Raw genomic sequence first — 18,841 nt, forward strand, 5'->3', positions numbered from 1 at the left:
TGCTAGTGACACCCCTGCTTTTCATTGGGGGGATGTTGCATCGTCTGCCAAGTCTTTTGCTTTCTAGTGAGTGATTTTCGTGAGCAAGTTCGGTACTAGTCCCTCTAGGATTTTCCAGGTGTATATAATCATGTATCTCTCCCGCCTGCGTTCCAGGGAATACAGGTTCAGGAACCTCAAGCGCTCCCAGTAATTGAGGTGTTTTATCTCCGTTATGCCCGCCGTGAAGGTTCTCTGTACATTTTCTAGGTCAGCAATTTCTCCTGCCTTGAAAGGTGATGTTAGTGTGCAGGAATATTCCAGCCTAGATAGAACAAGTGACCTGAAGAGTGTCATCATGGGCTTGGCATCCCTCGTTTTGAAGGTTCTCATTATCCGTCCTGTCATTTTTCTAGCAGATGCGATCGATACAATGTTATGGTCCTTGAAGGTGAGATCCTCCGACATGATCACTCCCAGGTCTTTGACGTTGGTGTTTCGCTCTATTTTGTGGCCAGAATTTGTTTTGTACTCTGATGAAGATTTAATTTCCTCGTGTTTACCATATCTGAGTAATTGAAATTTCTCATCGTTGAACTTCATATTGTTTTCTGCAGCCCACTGAAAGATTTGGTTGATGTCCGCCTGGAGCCTTGCAGTGTCTGCAATGGAAGACACTGTCATGCAGATTCGGGTGTCATCTGCAAAGGAAGACACGGTGCTGTGGCTGACATCCTTGTCTATGTCAGATATGAGGATGAGGAACAAGATGGGAGCGAGTACTGTGCCTTGTGGAACAGAGCTTTTCACCGTGCCTGCCGCGGACTTTACTCTGTTGACTACTACTCTCTGTGTTCTGTTAGTGAGGAAATTATAGATCCATCGACCGACTTTTCCTGTTATTCCTTTAGCACGCATTTTGTGCGCTATTACGCCATGGTCACACTTGTCGAAGGCTTTTGCAAAGTCTGTATATCTTACATCTGCATTCTTTTTGTCTTCTAGTGCATCTAGGACCTTGTCGTAGTGATCCAATAGTTGAGACAGACAGGAGCGACCTGTTCTAAACCCATGTTGCCCTGGGTTGTGTAACTGATGGGTTTCTAGATGGGTGGTGATCTTGCTTCTTAGGACTCTTTCAAAGATTTTTATGATATGGGATGTTAGTGCTATCGGTCTGTAGTTCTTTGCTGTTGCTTTACTGCCCCCTTTGTGGAGTGGGGCTATGTTTGTTGTATTTAGTAACTGTGGGACGACCCCCGTGTCCATGCTCCCTCTCCATAGGATGGTAAAGGCTCGTGATAGGGGCTTCTTGCAGTTCTTGATGAACACGGAGTTCCATGAGTCTGGCCCTGGGGCAGAGTGCATGGGCATGTCATTTATCGCCTGTTCGAAGTCATTTGGCATCAGGATAACATCAGATAGGCTTGTGTTAACCAAATTCTGTGGCTCTCTCATAAAAAATTAATTTTGATCTTCGACTCTCAGTCTGGTTAGTGGCTTGCTAAAAACTGAGTCATATTGGGACTTGAGTAGCTCACTCATTTCCTTGCTGTCATCTGTGTAGGACCCATCTTGTTTAAGTAAGGGCCCAATACTGGACGTTGTTCTCGAGTTTGATTTGGCATAGGAGAAGAAATACTTTGGGTTTCTTTCGATTTCATTTATGGCTTTTAGTTCTTCCCGCGATTCCTGACTCCTATAAGATTCTTTTAGCTTAAGTTCGATGTTTGCTATTTCTCTGACCAGTGTCTCCCTACGCATTTCAGATAGATTGACCTCTTTTAGCCGCTCTGTTATTCTTTTCCGTCGCCTGTAAAGAGAGCGCCTGTCTCTTTCTATTTTACATCTACTCCTCCTTTTTCTTAGAGGAATAAGTCTTGTGCATACATCGAATGCCACCAAGTTAATCTGTTCTAGGCATAAGTTGGGGTCTGTGTTGCTTAGTATATCTTCCCAGCTTATATCGGTTAGGACTTGGTTTACTTGGTCCCACTTTATGTTTTTGTTATTGAAGTTGAATTTGGTGAATGCTCCCTCGTGACTAATCTCATTTTGTCGGTCTGGAGCTCTGCGCATACATGTCTGAACCTCAATTATGTTGTGATCTGAGTATATTGTTTTTGATATGGTGACATTTCTTATCAGATCATCATTGTTAGTGAAGATGAGGTCTAGTGTATTCTCCCTTCTAGTAGGCTCTATTATTTGCTGGTTTAAATTGAATTTTGTGCAGAGATTTAAAAGCTCATGTGAGTTTGAGTTTTCATCAGAGCTGCCTCCTGGTGTTATTACTGCAACAATATTATTTGCTATATTCCTCCATTTTAGGTGCCTTAAGTTGAAATCCCCCAGGAGCAAGATGTTGGGTGCAGGAGCTGGAAGATTTTCCAGACAGTGGTCAATTTTTAACAGCTGTTCCTGGAATTGCTGGGATGTTGCATCCGGAGGCTTGTAGACTACCACAATGACTAGGTTTTGGTTCTCGACCTTTACTGCTAAAACTTCCACTACATCATTTGAGGCATTGAGCAGTTCTGTGCAAACAAGTGACTCTGCAATGTACAGGCCAACCATCCCCTTTTGGGTGATCACTCTGTCACATCTGTATAGGTTGTAACCTGGGATGCATATTTCGTTGTCTAAGTGATCCTTTATGTGGGTCTCAGTGAAAGCCGCGAACATTGCCTTTGCCTCTGCAAGCAGTCCACGGATGAAAGGTATTTTGTTGTTTTTTGCTGGCTTTAGACCCTGTATATTTGCAAAGAAGAATGTCATCGGACTGGTGGTATTGTTGGTACTGGGGGGATGGGATTTTTTTTCCGGCATTAGTATCTGTATCTGTTGGTTTGGAGTGGAGGCCATCGACTGTGGTTCCACTCCAGGAATGACTGGATTTGGTGTACAATTTCTGCCATTTCCTGCCAGTTTTTTTTCCTTCCTGGCAGTGATGTGAGGAAACAACCATGAGTGTCCGGTGAGAGGTGAGGAAACAACCATGAGTGTTCAGTGAGAGGTGAGGAAACAACCATGAGTGCCCAGTGAGAGGTGAGGAAACAACCATGAGTGTCCAGTGAGAGGTGATGAAACAACAATGAGTGTCCGGTGAGTGAGGTGACGAAACAACCATGAGTGTCTGGTGAGAGGTGAGGAAACAACCATGAGTGTCCGGTGAGAGGTGAGGAAACAACCATGAGTGTCCGGTGAGAGGTAACGAAACAACCATGAGTGTCCAGTGAGAGGTGAGGAAACAACCATGAGTGTCTTGTGAGAGGTGAGGAAATAACCATGAGTGTCCAGCTAAAGGTGAGGAAACAACCATGAGTGTCCAGTGAGAGGTGAGGAAACAACCATGAGTGTCCGGTGAGAGGTGAGGAAACAATCATGAGTGTTCAGTGAAATGTAAATAAACAACCATGAGTGTCCAGTGAGAGGTGAGGAAACAACCATGAGTGTCCAGTGATAGGTGAGGAAACAACCATGAGTGTCCGTTGAGTGAGGTGAGGAAACAACCATGAGTGTCCGGTGAATGAGGTGAGGAAACAACCATGAGTGTCCGGTGAATGAGGTGAGGAAACAACCATGAGTGTCCGGTGAATGAGGTGAGGAAACAACCATGAGTGTCCGGCGAGAGGTGAGGAATTAAGTGAGGTTCTCACTAAGATGCTATCATCGCCACCACCAGCATTGTTCAGTCTCTGTTTACATAGTTGACAAGGACACAGTATGTGTCGCAAACAAGTTGATATAGGTTAGTGCTTTCACCTTGGCACCTTGGAATTGTAGGATGCATTCTATACAAAGAAGAATATGAATATCCACACGTTAGAATACACTGAGATACCTTAACGCAGTATAAAATTAACATAACATTAATCTTGAGATACAAGTCTTATCAAGTCAGCGAAACATTGTTATATTAAATTTTTTCATTCTGCATTAAAGGTTTCATTTTATTTTTACTTGTGGAGTCGCGAAAATAAGTTATTGACAACAGTTCAGTCCTAAAGCTAGCAGGGCAGTGCTCAAACCTCTATCCCAAATGAGATAAATCTGTGGACTAAAATCACAAGGGTATTAAAAGAGGTCAACATCAAAGCTGCTTTCATAGAAAACCTGGAAGCTTTCTACAACAGATGGGAACATAAAAAGTCCGGGCTGAATGGTACTGCCCTTGATACTGGCCATGTAGTCAGAAACTGTAAGGCTGGAGATGATGTCCTGGTAGTCAGTAAATGGGGGGCTGATAGTGCTGTCCTGGGAGACAGTAATGGGGAAGCTGGAGGTGCTGTCCTGGGAGACAGTAATGGTGAAGCTGGAGGTGCTGTCCTGGGAGACAGTAATGGTGAAGCTGGAGATGCTGTCCTGGGAGACAGTAATGGGGAAGCTGGAGATGCTGTCCTGGGAGACAGTAATGGTGAAGCTGGAGATTTTGTCCAGGTAGTCGGGAATTATACGCAGGAAGGAATACATATAAATGACCTCATAGGGGACAGGAGCCATAGTAGGGAAACAAGTGTAGTCAAAGATAAGATAAAACCAATATTGCAAACTAGAAATACCGCAGGAAATAGCAAACAAGAGGACTCCACTAGCAATAGTGAGGATATATTACCAAAAACAACTGGTGGGAGCTCCATTGTTGGTGCTAGGGAGGATAGAAGTAAGACAGGGAAACATGCACCAACAGGGAATACAGTCACAGAAACCCAAGGCAAACGGAAACCAAGCCTGTGCACATACTATGCACTCGGTATCTGCTGGCATGGGAAATCTGGAAAAACAGATGGGACGTGCAACTATGACCACCCTAGGAAATGCCATGCCCATATGACAACAGGAAAATGCAAACTCCCTTCCTGTAAGCTTTTTCACCCTGAACTGTGTACCTCTTCAGTACAGGAAAGACTGTGCTATAACTTAAATTGCCAGGCATACCATCTAAAGGGGACAAAAAGATACAAAACATCCAGGCCATGGGAAAACCTGGGTAGCCACAGCCACTCAAGAGGGAGAGGTTTTTTAGTGCCAGGAAGGAAAAAAAACTGGCAGGAAATGGCAGAAATCGTACACCAAATCCAGTCATTCCTGGAGTGGAACCACAGTCGATGGCCTCCACTCCAAACCAACAGATACAGATACTAATGCCGGAAAAAAAATCCCCCCCAGTACCAACAATACCACCAGTCCGATAACATTCTTCTTTGCAAATATACAGGGTCTAAAGCCAGCAACAAACAACAAAATACCTTTCATCCGTGGACTGCTTGCAGAGGCAAAGGCAATGTTCGCGGCTTTCACTGAGACCCACATAAAGGATCACTTGGACAACGAAATATGGATCCCAGGTTACAACCTATACAGATGTGACAGAGTGAACAGGCAAAAGGGGGGGGGTTGGCCTGTACATTGCAGAGTCACTTGTTTGCACAGAACTGCTAAATGCCTCAAATGGTGTAGTGGAAGTTTTAGCAGTAAAGGTCGAGAACCAAAACCTAGTCATTGTGATAGTCTACAAGCCTCCGGATGCAACATCCCAGCAATTCCAGGAACAGCTGTTAAAAATTGACCACTGTCTGGAAAACCTTCCAGCTCCTGCACCCAACATCTTGCTCCTGGGGGATTTCAACTTAAGGCACCTAAAATGGAGGAATATAGCAAATAATGTTGTTGCAGTAATAACACCAGGAGGCAGCTCTGATGAAAACTCACACTCACGCGAGCTTTTAAATCTCTGCACAAAATTCAATTTAAACCAGCAAATAATAGAGCCTACTAGACTGGAGAATACACTAGACCTCATCTTCACTAACAATGATGATCTGATAAGAAATACCACCATATCAAAAACAATATACTCAGATCACAACATAATTGAGGTTCAGTCATGTATGCGCGGAGCCCCAGACCGACATAATGAGATTAGTCACGAGGGAGCATTCACCAAATTCAACTTCAATAACAAAAACATAAAGTGGGACCAAGTAAACCAAGTCCTAACCGATATAAGCTGGGAAGATATACTAAGCAACACAGACCCCAACTTATGCCTAGAACAGATTAACTCGGTGGCACTCGATGTATGCACAAGGCTTATTCCTCTAAGAAAAAGGAGGAGTAGATGTAAAACAGAAAGAGACAGGCGCTCCCTTTACAGGCGACGGAAAAGAATAACAGAGCGGCTAAAAGAGGTCAATATATCTGAAATGCGTAGGGAGACACTGGTCAGAGAAATAGCAAGCATCGAACTTAAGCTAAAAGAATCCTTTAGGAGTCAGGAATCGCGGGAAGAACTAAAAGCCATAAATGAAATCGAAAGAAACCCAAAGTATTTCTTCTCCTATGCCAAATCAAAATCGAGAACAACGTCCAGTATTGGGCCCCTACTTAAACAAGATGGGTCCTACACAGATGACAGCAAGGAAATGAGTGAGCTACTCAAGTCCCAATATGACTCAGTTTTTAGCAAGCCGCTAACCAGACTGAGAGTCGAAGATCAAAATGAATTTTTTATGAGAGAGCCACAAAATTTGATTAACACAAGCCTATCCGATGTTATCCTGACGCCAAATGACTTCGAACAGGCGATAAATGACATGCCCATGCACTCTGCCCCAGGGCCAGACTCATGGAACTCTGTGTTCATCAAGAACTGCAAGAAGCCCCTATCACGAGCCTTTTCCATCCTATGGAGAGGGAGCATGGACACGGGGGTCGTCCCACAGTTACTAAAAACAACAGACATAGCCCCACTCCACAAAGGGGGCAGTAAAGCAAAAGCAAAGAACTACAGACCAATAGCACTAACATCCCATATCATAAAAATCTTTGAAAGGGTCCTAAGAAGCAAGATCACCACGCATCTAGAAACCCATCAGTTACACAACCCAGGGCAACATGGGTTTAGAACAGGTCGCTCCTGTCTGTCTCAACTATTGGACCACTACGACAAGGTCCTAAATGCACTAGAAGACAAAAAGAATGCAGATGTAATATATACAGACTTTGCAAAAGCCTTCGACAAGTGTGACCATGGCGTAATAGCGCACAAAATGCGTGCTAAAGGAATAACAGGAAAAGTCGGTCGATGGATCTATAATTTCCTCACTAACAGAACACAGAGAGTAGTCGTCAACAGAGTAAAGTCCGAGGCAGCTACGGTGAAAAGCTCTGTTCCACAAGGCACAGTACTCGCTCCCATCTTGTTCCTCATCCTCATATCTGACATAGACAAGGATGTCAGCCACAGCACCGTGTCTTCCTTTGCAGATGACACCCGAATCTGCATGACAGTGTCTTCCATTGCAGACACTGCAAAGCTCCAGGCAGACATCAACCAAATCTTTCAGTGGGCTGCAGAAAACAATATGAAGTTCAACGATGAGAAATTTCAATTACTCAGATATGGTAAACACGAGGAAATTAAATCTTCATCAGAGTACAAAACAAATTCTGGCCACAAAATAGAGCGAAACACCAACGTCAAAGACCTGGGAGTGATCATGTCGGAGGATCTCTCCTTCAAGGACCATAACATTGTATCGATCGCATCTGCTAGAAAAATGACAGGATGGATAATGAGAACCTTCAAAACTAGGGAGGCCAAGCCCATGATGACACTCTTCAGGTCACTTGTTCTATCTAGGCTGGAATATTGCTGCACACTAACAGCACCTTTCAAGGCAGGTGAAATTGCCGACCTAGAAAATGTAGAGAACTTTCACGGCGCGCATAACGGAGATAAAACACCTCAATTATTGGGAGCGCTTGAGGTTCCTAAACCTGTATTCCCTGGAACGCAGGAGGGAGAGATACATGATTATATACACCTGGAAAATCCTAGAGGGACTAGTACCGAACTTGCACACGAAAATCACTCACTACGAAAGCAAAAGACTTGGCAGACGATGCACCATCCCCCCAATGAAAAGCAGGGGTGTCACTAGCACGTTAAGAGACCATACAATAAGTGTCAGGGGCCCGAGACTGTTCAACTGCCTCCCAGCACACATAAGGGGGATTACCAACAGACCCCTGGCAGTCTTCAAGCTGGCACTGGACAAGCACCTAAAGTCAGTTCCGGATCAGCCGGGCTGTGGCTCGTATGTTGGTTTGCGTGCAGCCAGCAGCAACAGCCTGGTTGATCAGGCTCTGATCCACCAGGAGGCCTGGTCTCAGACCGGGCCGCGGGGGCGTTGACCCCCGGAACTCTCTCCAGGTAAACTCCAGGTAAACTCCAGGATTATCTTGCCATAAGTTCGAATCCTCCCAGATCTCCATGCTGTTTACAGTCGTGTTGTTATGAATCAGTAGCAAGAGTATTTGTAGCACAGTAATGGATCTGCATAGCCTACTGCCGACAATAGGAAAGAAAGGACGTTTTATTGGGACAAAGTTTCGAGATGTTAGGATATTTTTCAAGTCGCGCTGATAAAATTGCGCATTCATTTATAGAGACAGGCAAGAGATGAAGAGGTTAGGTGAATGAAGTTGTTTGAGTGTAATTAATCGTGAGTAACGAATACTATAGGAAGCACACAGTTCCGCAGAGTGATAATGTATCTTCTGCAGTACTCGACAGACCCACGATCCACTGCACTCGATGATTTCGCTCACTTCGCCTCTACATCTACTAGTATATAGTAGCGAAGAATAGCAGCAGAAGTAGTAAGAGCAGTAGAAGTGGTATCAGCAACAGTAGAAGCGGTAGAAGAGGTAGTAACAGCAGAAGTGGTAATAATAGTAGTAACAGCAACAAAATTGTGAATCGTTGCGGCCACTTGTTTCACGACACGGTATCTCCCGTGTTGTCTAGTGGTTAGGATACGCGGCTTTCACCCGCGAGGCCCGGGTTCGATTCCCGGCACGGGAAATGTTTTTCTTTGATTTAAGCGTGGCTCGTACCTTCTGCTCAAGACTGAAGGATCCAAGACCAGTAGAGACGTTAGGCATGTTGCTTTACGCCTGTTGTCCCTATATATATATATATATATATATATATATATATATATATATATATATATATATATATATATATATATATATATCTATATATATATATATATATATATATGCAATAAGATCACAGTAAACAGGTGATTTTAAAATATGCAAAACAACCACTGTGAAAGATTAGATTAGATTTTGCCACCGAAGTGGCTAGTTTATTGTGCACCCCATATCCATCCTGTGGACGGTAGCGCGAGAGCATATGGATACACAAAAGGCCTAGGAACTAGGCCCCAAAGGGTTAACAGGAATACATATGGATTTGGTATAAACCTTGGTAATAAATGCCGACAAGTTGGTTTAGAAAGACACGTAAGCAAACGCTATGACATATTTATTAGAAAACGTTTTGGTCCTGGGACCTAGATCACTTCTAACATACAGAGGTAGAAAGGCATTATATATATAGGCGGAGAGTGAGGTGTGACGCACGTGACCTGAGGAATGTCATAAGAACATGAGAACACAAGAATGGAGGAACACTGTAGAATAAGACACATGTGCAACATCTGGGTATCTTTATTGTAGACGTTTCGCCATCCAGTGGCTTTATCAATACAAATTCTAGGACATAACTTGAAGACAGTAGAACTATGTACAGAAGATGAGGTAATCAGTCCCTCAAACTAGGAGTAGGTGCGAACAGCACCATAGTCGTGGAGATTCTGAAGCAGAAGAAAGAATCCTGGCGCTTATATAGTAACGTCAGGTGTAGCAGACGAGGGCATATTCACTGGTAGGCGGGATTCCCCAGTGGAAGTAGGTCCTTCCCAAAGAGATGGGTTAGTTGTAGAAGTAGTTGTCGTAGTCGTGAAGGTTATGTACATGTCCTCAGAATTAAGATTCCATGATGTTGCAGTGTCTGACAAGTTGTGTACGAAATGGTATATAATACCGACAAGATGAGAGTATGACACATGTGCAACATCTGGGTATCTTTATTGTAGACGTTTCGCCATCCAGTGGCATGTACATAACCTTCACGACTACGACAACTACTTCTACAACTAACCCATCTCTTTGGGAAGGACCTACTTCCACTGGGGAATCCCGCCTACCAGTGAATATGCCCTCGTCTGCTACACCTGACGTTACTATATAAGCGCCAGGATTCTTTCTTCTGCTTCAGAATCTCCACGACTATGGTGCTGTTCGCACCTACTCCTAGTTTGAGGGACTGATTACCTCATCTTCTGTACATAGTTCTACTGTCTTCAAGTTATGTCCTAGAATTTGTATTGATAAAGCCACTGGATGGCGAAACGTCTACAATAAAGATACCCAGATGTTGCACATGTGTCTTGCTCTCATCTTGTCGGTATTATATACCATTTCGTACACAACACTGTAGAAGGCCTACTGGCCCATGCGAGGCAGGTCCTTATCAAAACAACCTCTGCCTACGATGAGGACGGGTAGACGTTGAAATCATGTGACTCCTGTGCTGTTGGGTTGATGCTGCTTAAGTATCATGTATGCCAATGTTTTTGAAACTACAAAATTTCAAAAACATTGGCATACATGATACTTAAGCATCTCCTGACTCACGTCAGGAGATACTTATCCTGTTTCCTGACGAATCTTGCCTAACCTAACCTAACTTGGGTATCTTTATTGTAGAAATGTTTCGCCAGTCAGGGGCTTTGTCAGTTCAATACAGAGAAAAACGGTGGAAGAAGTGAAGGAGTTTGAGGTAATCAGTACCTCAGCTTTAGAGAGGATACGAAGAGACGGTCACCTCTAACTCCTTCACACAATTCACCGTTTTTCCCTGTACCTGACTGATGAAGTCACTGGCTGGCGAAACGTTTCCACAGTAAAGATACGCAAGTACAATTTCCTCATTCACCCGTTGCTGGCTGTGGCGGGGAAGTGAGAAAGGGAGGCAGCGTTGAGGAGGGTATTATTGTGTTCCAAGAGGGAGCATAGGTGGGAGCGTTGTACCGTCTGTAGGCGAGTTGAGATCGAGAGCGGCTGGTAGTACCCATCATGATTGACATGATGGAAGGTTGAATAATGAACTTGTCCTCTCTCTCTCTCTCTCTCTCTCTCTCTCTCTCTCTCTCTCTCTCTCTCTCTCTCTCTCTCTCTCTCTCTCTCTCTCTCTCTCTCTCTCTCTCTCTCTCTCTCTCTCTCTCTTTCTCTCTCTCTCTCTCTCTCTCTCTCTCTCTCTCTCTCTCTCTCTCTCTCTCTCTCTCTCTCTCTCTCTCTCTCTCTCTCTCTCTCTCTCTCTCTCTCTCTGTTTTGTTTTAATTCAGAGCTCTTATCCCTGGAACATGCAGGAGAGATACATGATTATATACACCTGGAAAATCCTAGAGGGACTAGTACCGAACTTGCCACATGAAAATCACTCACTACGAAAGCAAAAGACTTGGCAGACGATGCAACATCCCCAATGAAAAGCAGGGGTGTCACTAGCACGTTAAGAGACCATACAATAAGTGTCAGGGGCCCGAGACTGTTCAACTGCCTCCCAGCATACATAAGGGGGATTACCAACAGACCCCTGGCAGTCTTCAAGCTGGCACTGGACAAGCACCTAAAGTCGGTTCCTGACCAGCCGGGCTGTGGCTCGTACGTTGGCTTGCGTGCAGCCAGCAGCAACAGCCTGGTTGATCAGGCTCTGATCCACCAGGAGGCCTGGTCACAGACCGGGCCGCGGGGGCGTTGACCCCCGGAACTCTCTCCAGGTAAACTCCAGGTCCAGGCTACAGAACATAAGAATGAAGGAACGCTGCAGTAGGCCTGTTGGCCCGTGCTCCGCAGGTCTAACTCACACCTAACCACAATCATCTATATACCCATCCAACCTACATTTAAAGCTACCCAAAGCTCTCGCTCCCAGAACGCTGCCTGGAATTTTGCTAGTCATCTACAACTCTATTGCCAAACCTATATCCTTTCTAAACCTAAATTTCTCCAACCTGAATCCATTATTTCTTGGACACTTTTAGCACGTTATTTATATCTTCTTCACTTCATTCCTGTTTTCCATTTGTACACTTTAGTTATATCCATTCTAATTCTACATTATTAGAGAGAATGTAATTTCAGTGTCTTCAGCCTATCTTCGTAGGAAAAGTTTGTGATACATTGGATCAAATTCGTCATCCTTCCCTGTATATTTTCCAGCGCGTTTGTGTCCATTCTGTAATATGAAGACCACAGCTGAGCAGCATATTCTAATTGAGACCAAAAGCAGAGAAAACCACCAAAAATTTTGAGTCGATACGACAAGATATTCTCAAAAACAAATCTAAAGAGGGCACTTTTCTCCGAGGTGGGATTCCTAACTAGGCCGCAAGTGCCTTGGCAGCGTCTTGTTGATTCGCCGGTATTCTCCCGGCCCGGGCCTTTTCCAAGTGGTGGCCCTCCTCCTTCTCTCACATACTGTAGTGACTGCTGATTTCATGAGAAGGTGCCTTAATCACGCTGAAGAACTTTTCGTCTTAGAATTGGAGCTACCCTCCTCTTCCTCGGATAATAATTATCTCCATTCCATAGGTGGTTTGCCCAATATGGCTGAAGCACCTCCACATAATATGTATTAGAAGAAAGAAGAAACAAAAGTAGAAAAAGTAAAAGAAGAAATGTAATTATCTATCTATGCTTGACTAAATAGCTGTCAGGATTTTTCTTTCTGATCTCCACCGACCACTGTTTCAGAGATGATTCCTTGCAGTTTTCACCACGTATCTTCAACTCTACCCCAACCAGTACTTTCCAACATCCTTTCAAAATCTGAATCTGAATGTTAGCGGGGTGAAAGAGACATTATGAGTGGGGCCAGAAGTGAAGACAAAGGAGCGGGAAATCCTTTTCTCAGTGATATGTTTTTGTCCTAAGGTCATCAGTCATCATCGCTTGGTGTTCTTGTGGCCTTAATTGAACAATGTTTCTTCTTTTTTTGACCCCTAAGTGAGCACTGTTCCTTCTTCTGACCCTAATTGAACATTGTCCCTTTCTACTTGACTCTTAGTGAACAGTTTCTTCCCTTGTGGCTCAAAGTGAAAATATATTTTAGATGTTCGAGTTGGCTACCCTTATTATAGAATCACAGAAGAATGTATGAGACGAGTTCTCAGATACCATAATGAATGGTACATAAGATGAGCTCTCAGATACCATAATTGGTGCATAAGATGAGCTCTCAGATACCATAGTTGGTGCATAAGATGAGCTCTCAGATACCATAATTGGTGCATAAGATGAGCTCTCAGATACCATAGTTGGTGCATAAGATGAGCTCTCAGATACCAGGATGAACATTGTACAAGACAAGCTCTCATTAACTTATTTATTATATAATGACAGTTGAAATGCGTTAATAATTATAAATGTACAGGGAAAAGAACTTTAGCTATTTAAGCAGCATTTATATTTTAATAAATTATGGTCCTATACGTCCAGTAGGTGTGGACCTCATTGATCTGCTTTACTGGGCGGGAATGAGAACGACGCTATTTAGTACACCAGAAAAGTGCTTCTGGCTTTCCCAGAGCCTCACCAAGGACGCGCTTCGCCCACAGTAACTGCAGTACGTCAGATTTGTTTTTATTCTTTTTTAAAGATCCACCATGTTGCCACATGTTAGTCCTTGGAAGTCCCTCCTGCCGCCATGATTGTCTGATGGGTTATTTGACTTTTATTCAACCTGCATTTGTCAGTCTTTCAGATTTTTATGCCTTCCGCTAATTAACCTGACTTAAGTAGTAGCCCAGTTATTAAAATCGTTAATAACAGATTCAGTTCAAAGTGACCTTGATGAATATAAATTTATCAGTCACAGCACGCTTTCATAATGGGTGTTTTTGCATGGCAAATTTGCTGGATCATAAACCATACCCCCGGCCGGGATTGAACCCGCGGTCATAGAGTCTCAAAACTCCAGCCCGTCGCGTTAGCCACTAGACCAGCTAGCCACAATAAGATTCATCCAACTAGGTATATTTCTACACCATAGGAAAGTTAGCACAGGCACCTCTGTGACCACAAATGCAAGTTTTTACAGACGAATCTCCAGCTAGCGTGGCCGTGACGAACTCTAGCTCAAGTCCCTTCACTGCCGTCTGGTCACAGAGGTGCCTGTGCTAACTTTCCTATGGTGTAGAAATATACCTAGTTGGATGAATCTTATTGTGGCTAGCTGGTCTAGTGGCTAACGCGACGGGCTGGAGTTTTGAGACTCTATGACCGCGGGTTCAATCCCGGCCGGGGGTATGGTTTATTTGCAATCGTGTCATTACGATTTCTTGAGTCATGTTGACGGCAGTGAAGGGACTTGAGCTAGAGTTCGTCACGGCCACGCTAGCTGGAGATTCGTCTGTAAAAACTTGCATTTGTGGTCACAGAGGTGCCTGTGCTAACTTTCCTATGGTGTAGAAATATACCTAGTTGGATGAATCTTATTGTGGCTAGCTGGTCTAGTGGCTAACGCGACGGGATGGAGTTTTGAGATTCTATGACCGCGGGTTCAATCCCGGCCGGGGGTATGGTTTATTTGCAATCGTGTCATTACGATTTCTTGAGTCTTGCTGGATCATGATATAGTAAGGTGTTGTTTATTTGGACTTTAGTAAGGATTCCGATAGTTCCACACAGAAGGTTAGTGAAAAAAAGTAACTGCATACGGTACTAAATAAGAAATTATTCCCTGGATCGAGACATTGTTGACCGATAGGCAGTAGAATCTGCATTCAAATTAGACTGGGAACACTCACTTGTAGTGTTTCACAAGGATCAGTTTCGGGCCCATTATTATATTAATGGTGTGCAATGGAAATATAAACACATAAGCAGTATAATGTTATCCTTTATTGACAACGTTTCGCCCACACAGTGGGCTTTATCAAGTCACAAACAGATCTGTTTTTGACTTGATAAAACCTACTGTGTGGGCGAAACGTTGTCAGTAAAGGAGCACATTATACTTCTTTATGTGTTTATATTTCCATTGTGTCGGTATTTTATACCATTTATTTCCAATGGTGTGCAATACTGACAAATAGATGAGTAAGACACATATGCAGCAGTTTAATACCTTTATTGACGAGACGTTTCGCCTGCTCAGCAGGCTTCTTCAGTCGAAATACAGAGGAGACAACAAAAGTAGCGATGTGTGTATGAGGTGATCAGTCTCTCAGCCCTGAAGATCATTAGTAAAGCCTCGTTTAAATTGTACATCGTTGTTCTAGTCTCCAAATTACAAGGTGAACATACAGTAAATGCGCTGGAAGGGTTGAAAAGGAGGATGATGACAGTTAATTGCCTGTCTCAGGGCTCTTTCCTGAGGCGATAGTTTCGAAACTTTAATCTTAAATTCTCTTGAATGCCATCGAGTGAGCAAGGATGGGTGGAGGGGGTTTGATTAAATTATACAGATGAAAAGCAAAAAAAAAAAAATAGATAAAATGGGGAAACCAATATGGTGCCGAAAGTATTAAACAAAGACATAATTCTCGATAATAAATTTAAGGTGGATAAATTCAGGTATATAAAAAACAGGAAAGCGCTGCTTTGACAACGAAGTTGTAGATGAGTGTAACTAATTGCCAAGTAGCGTCAGTGAAGCAAGTACTCTTAGTAGTGTTTTTTAAAAACATGTTAACCATGCAAGAACAGGAATGACTTCGGGTCAGCAGGACTTATCTAGCATGTGCCGGTAGGTACACAACAGTGTTCATTTGTTCTTACGTGCGCAGTAGCCGGGAGGATGATTATCATGGTGTCTGACTAGTAGCATCTGTCTGGCGCACCCAAACTCGTCACGGCCAAGGTTGCCCACCTACAATAATATTCTTCCGCTATTATGGTTGCTATTTAACACATCACTTCGCTCAGTTGCTTTCGCAGCATCAGCCTGACATTTGTAAAATATCATTCACATCATATCCAATATTCTTTACCGCTGTCAAGGACGATCTACAGGATAAGGAGCGTAGCTCCAGTTCCTTGGATCAAGAACCCTTCACCAGCCTAAAGCCACCTCCTTTGAAAGTAGGCAATTTATAAGACGACCCGAGGTAGACCGATGCAAGGTCCCGCCTAGTCCCTCTTCTTGCTGATAACATTTAGTATTAATTTCACCTGATATATGGAGCTCAGTGGTAATGTACTTGGCTCAATCTTGGGACAGTTGAAACTATTCCACCTGCCAATGCTCAATAGTAAATAAGTATCTGGATGTTAGCTTACTACAATGGGCCCCATCCTGAGAAAAAGGATCTACCTGGACGGTGTTCCGGGGTCAACACCCCCACGGCCCAGTCCTTGATCAGGCCTCTCAGTGGATCAGGGCCTGATCAACTAGGCTGTTACTGCTGGCCGCACGCAGTCCAACGTACGAACCACAGCCCGGCTGATCGGGTACTGACTTTACGTATCTGTCCAGCTCCCTCTTGAAGACAGCCATGGGTCTATTGGTACTTCCCCTCATGCCTGGTGGGAGGCTGTTTACCAGTCTTGGGCCCCGGTCACTTACTGTGTCTTCTCTTGAGTGTACTAATGGCAACCCTACTTTTCACTGGGGGGGGGGGGATGTCACACCGTCTGTCCAGTCTTTTGCTTTCGTAGGGAATGATTTCTATATGCAAATTTGGGATCAAAGGATCTCGATGGAAATAAACCATACTACTTGGCTTTTTTGAGTTTTATTAGTTTAACATCCTTTTGAGGCTAACAGTCCAAAAAGAGTTTTTTTTTTTTTTTTAATTCAAGGGTTCAGAAAGAATACATCTTCAGGTACGAAAAATTCTACCTGGCACACTTGTGACGAATTTCATTTATCACAGATGAAAAATTTTCCACCGGCCACGAGAGTATGGTGCCCCACCTGTTACAGTTGTAGAATATTCTACACACAACGGTGTAAAGGAATCCAACTTAAAGGTATAGAAATCCACACACATGTCAAAAGATTCAGATTGCTAAAATATGAGAAGTTACAGCTACAATGAGTAAGAAGTGTTGCCCCTGTCTCACTTTTTACATGAGTGACAATATGACATATTCGGGCTTCTGAGTCTAACCGACTGGCTAGACTCACAAGCCCATGGTATGTCATAAGGCTAGCAGCGACCACATAGACTGTAGCATCCCACACAAGCGGTTGCTTCCTGTCGCTCCCCAAACATAGGAACAACAGCACCATTGAACCAGAGTTTCCATTCGTATGGTAATTATCACATATATACAATAATTTTTGTCTTTGGTACTATATACGATACGTTTAGCTATTATCATATGGTTTGTACAATAATTTTGGGTTTCAGGTCTTGAAAATACTATTTCTTTTAGATAACATACAATTTCTGGCATAAATACACAAATAACCCGCATATAGGAGAAGGAAAATTATGACGTTTTGGTCTGACTTTTACCACTAACTAGTCACACACGAAGGAAAGGGAGCCAGGGCAGGGACGGGAGAAAGAGACGAGGTCGAGAAATGAAAAGAAGTGGAGATAGTATTGGAAGAGGAGGCGTAGGTAGTAGTAGTTGTAGTAGTGGGTAGAGGGATAAGTGGCAGTGGCACAAGAGTCAGAGAGTAGAGTTAAACGAGGTAATAGTGGTAGTAGTAGTAATAGCATTGTCCACATCGCTCTCGGGCCGTGCGGACAGGCTGTGCAGTAGCTCCCGAATCATCTGGCTTTCTGCACAGTTTTCATATTCGTCTCTCAACTCTTGAGTAGAAAGGACGTACTTGGAACTGCGCTCTGACCCCTGGTGGCAGGTGACAGTTTTTTTCATCATGGCGGAGAGTGGCTGCAGACGTGTGAACACTATCTGTTTGGAATTAGTGAGGGGCGTGCTTACTACCCAGAATACCAACATGTTGCTGACGGCGATATTGCGGGATATGTACGGTATCGCTAATGAAGATCTTTATGGAGTCTCACTGAATGGTGTGGCACGCATTTTCGTCAAGTTGCGGCTGAGCAGTACATATGACAACATGGTGGCCAAGTATCAGGACGTGGTTAAGACGGTTACCCCTGGCGTTAGTGTCTGTCTTCATGACGTATCAAGATTCTACACCTGGGCCAAGGTGCGTAATGTACCTTTCTAGGCGGATGAAAGTGATTTACGGCAGGTGTTTGGACGATATGGGACGATCCACATGGTGACATTGGGACGTTGGCGAGATGGGCCACTAGTTGGCTTCCCTGAAGGGACGTTTTCCCTGAAAATGTCCCTAAGGCATCCTATTCCATCTTATGTGGGAATGGAGGACTTCCAGACTCAGGTGTACGTAACATACTCAGGTCAGAGGCGTACATGCCGTGTGTGTGGGGTGTACGACCACATAGCGCCGACTTATCCAACGAGACGTGGGAAACCTGAAGCTGAGGCGGGATCTGATGGTACTACGGACCAACTGACTTATGCAAAGGCAATGCAATGTAAGCCTTTGTCATGGGAGGCGTGGAGTGTGGAGGTGGAGAGGGAGGAGGCGTCGTCGCCTGAGTGTGTGACACTCACTGGACTTGACGAGGACGTAGGCTTGGTGTCGGCGAAGAGTGGTGAGGAGTCTGCAATTGCACACCATGTTTTGGAAGCTACAATTCAGGAGGCCCTGGACGACTTACTGGATGTTTCGGTCAATGCTGGCTTGGATGATGTGAGTGTAGAGGCTGAGGTGGGTGGCCTCAATGAGAAGGTTGTGAGTGATGAGGGGAGGGTCCAGAGTGTGGCAGTGGAGGTCCACAGGGAAGATGCCCAGGAGGAGGTGAAGCGCAAGAAGCGTAGCTCTCGCAAGAGGATGGCTGTCATTTCTGATAGTGAGGATGTTTTGAGGCCTGGGCAAAGGACGGGGAAGAAAACTTGGCATGATCTAACGCCTAGAGGGAAA

The 18,841-nt window shown here is 44.1% G+C and overlaps 1 protein-coding gene and 1 non-coding gene across 2 annotated transcripts in view; both read left to right on the forward strand.

Moving 5' to 3' along the window:
- Positions 1-18,841, forward strand: part of LOC128689434 (angiotensin-converting enzyme) — an 87,793-nt gene that overhangs the window by 30,920 nt on the left and 38,032 nt on the right. The window lies entirely within an intron of this gene.
- On the forward strand, positions 8,780-8,851 carry TRNAE-UUC (transfer RNA glutamic acid (anticodon UUC)). Its single transcript has one exon. It is a non-coding gene; the product is annotated as a tRNA-Glu (tRNA).

This window comes from Cherax quadricarinatus, chromosome 18 (assembly GCF_038502225.1).
Source record: "Cherax quadricarinatus isolate ZL_2023a chromosome 18, ASM3850222v1, whole genome shotgun sequence".
Taxonomy (NCBI): domain Eukaryota; kingdom Metazoa; phylum Arthropoda; class Malacostraca; order Decapoda; family Parastacidae; genus Cherax; species Cherax quadricarinatus.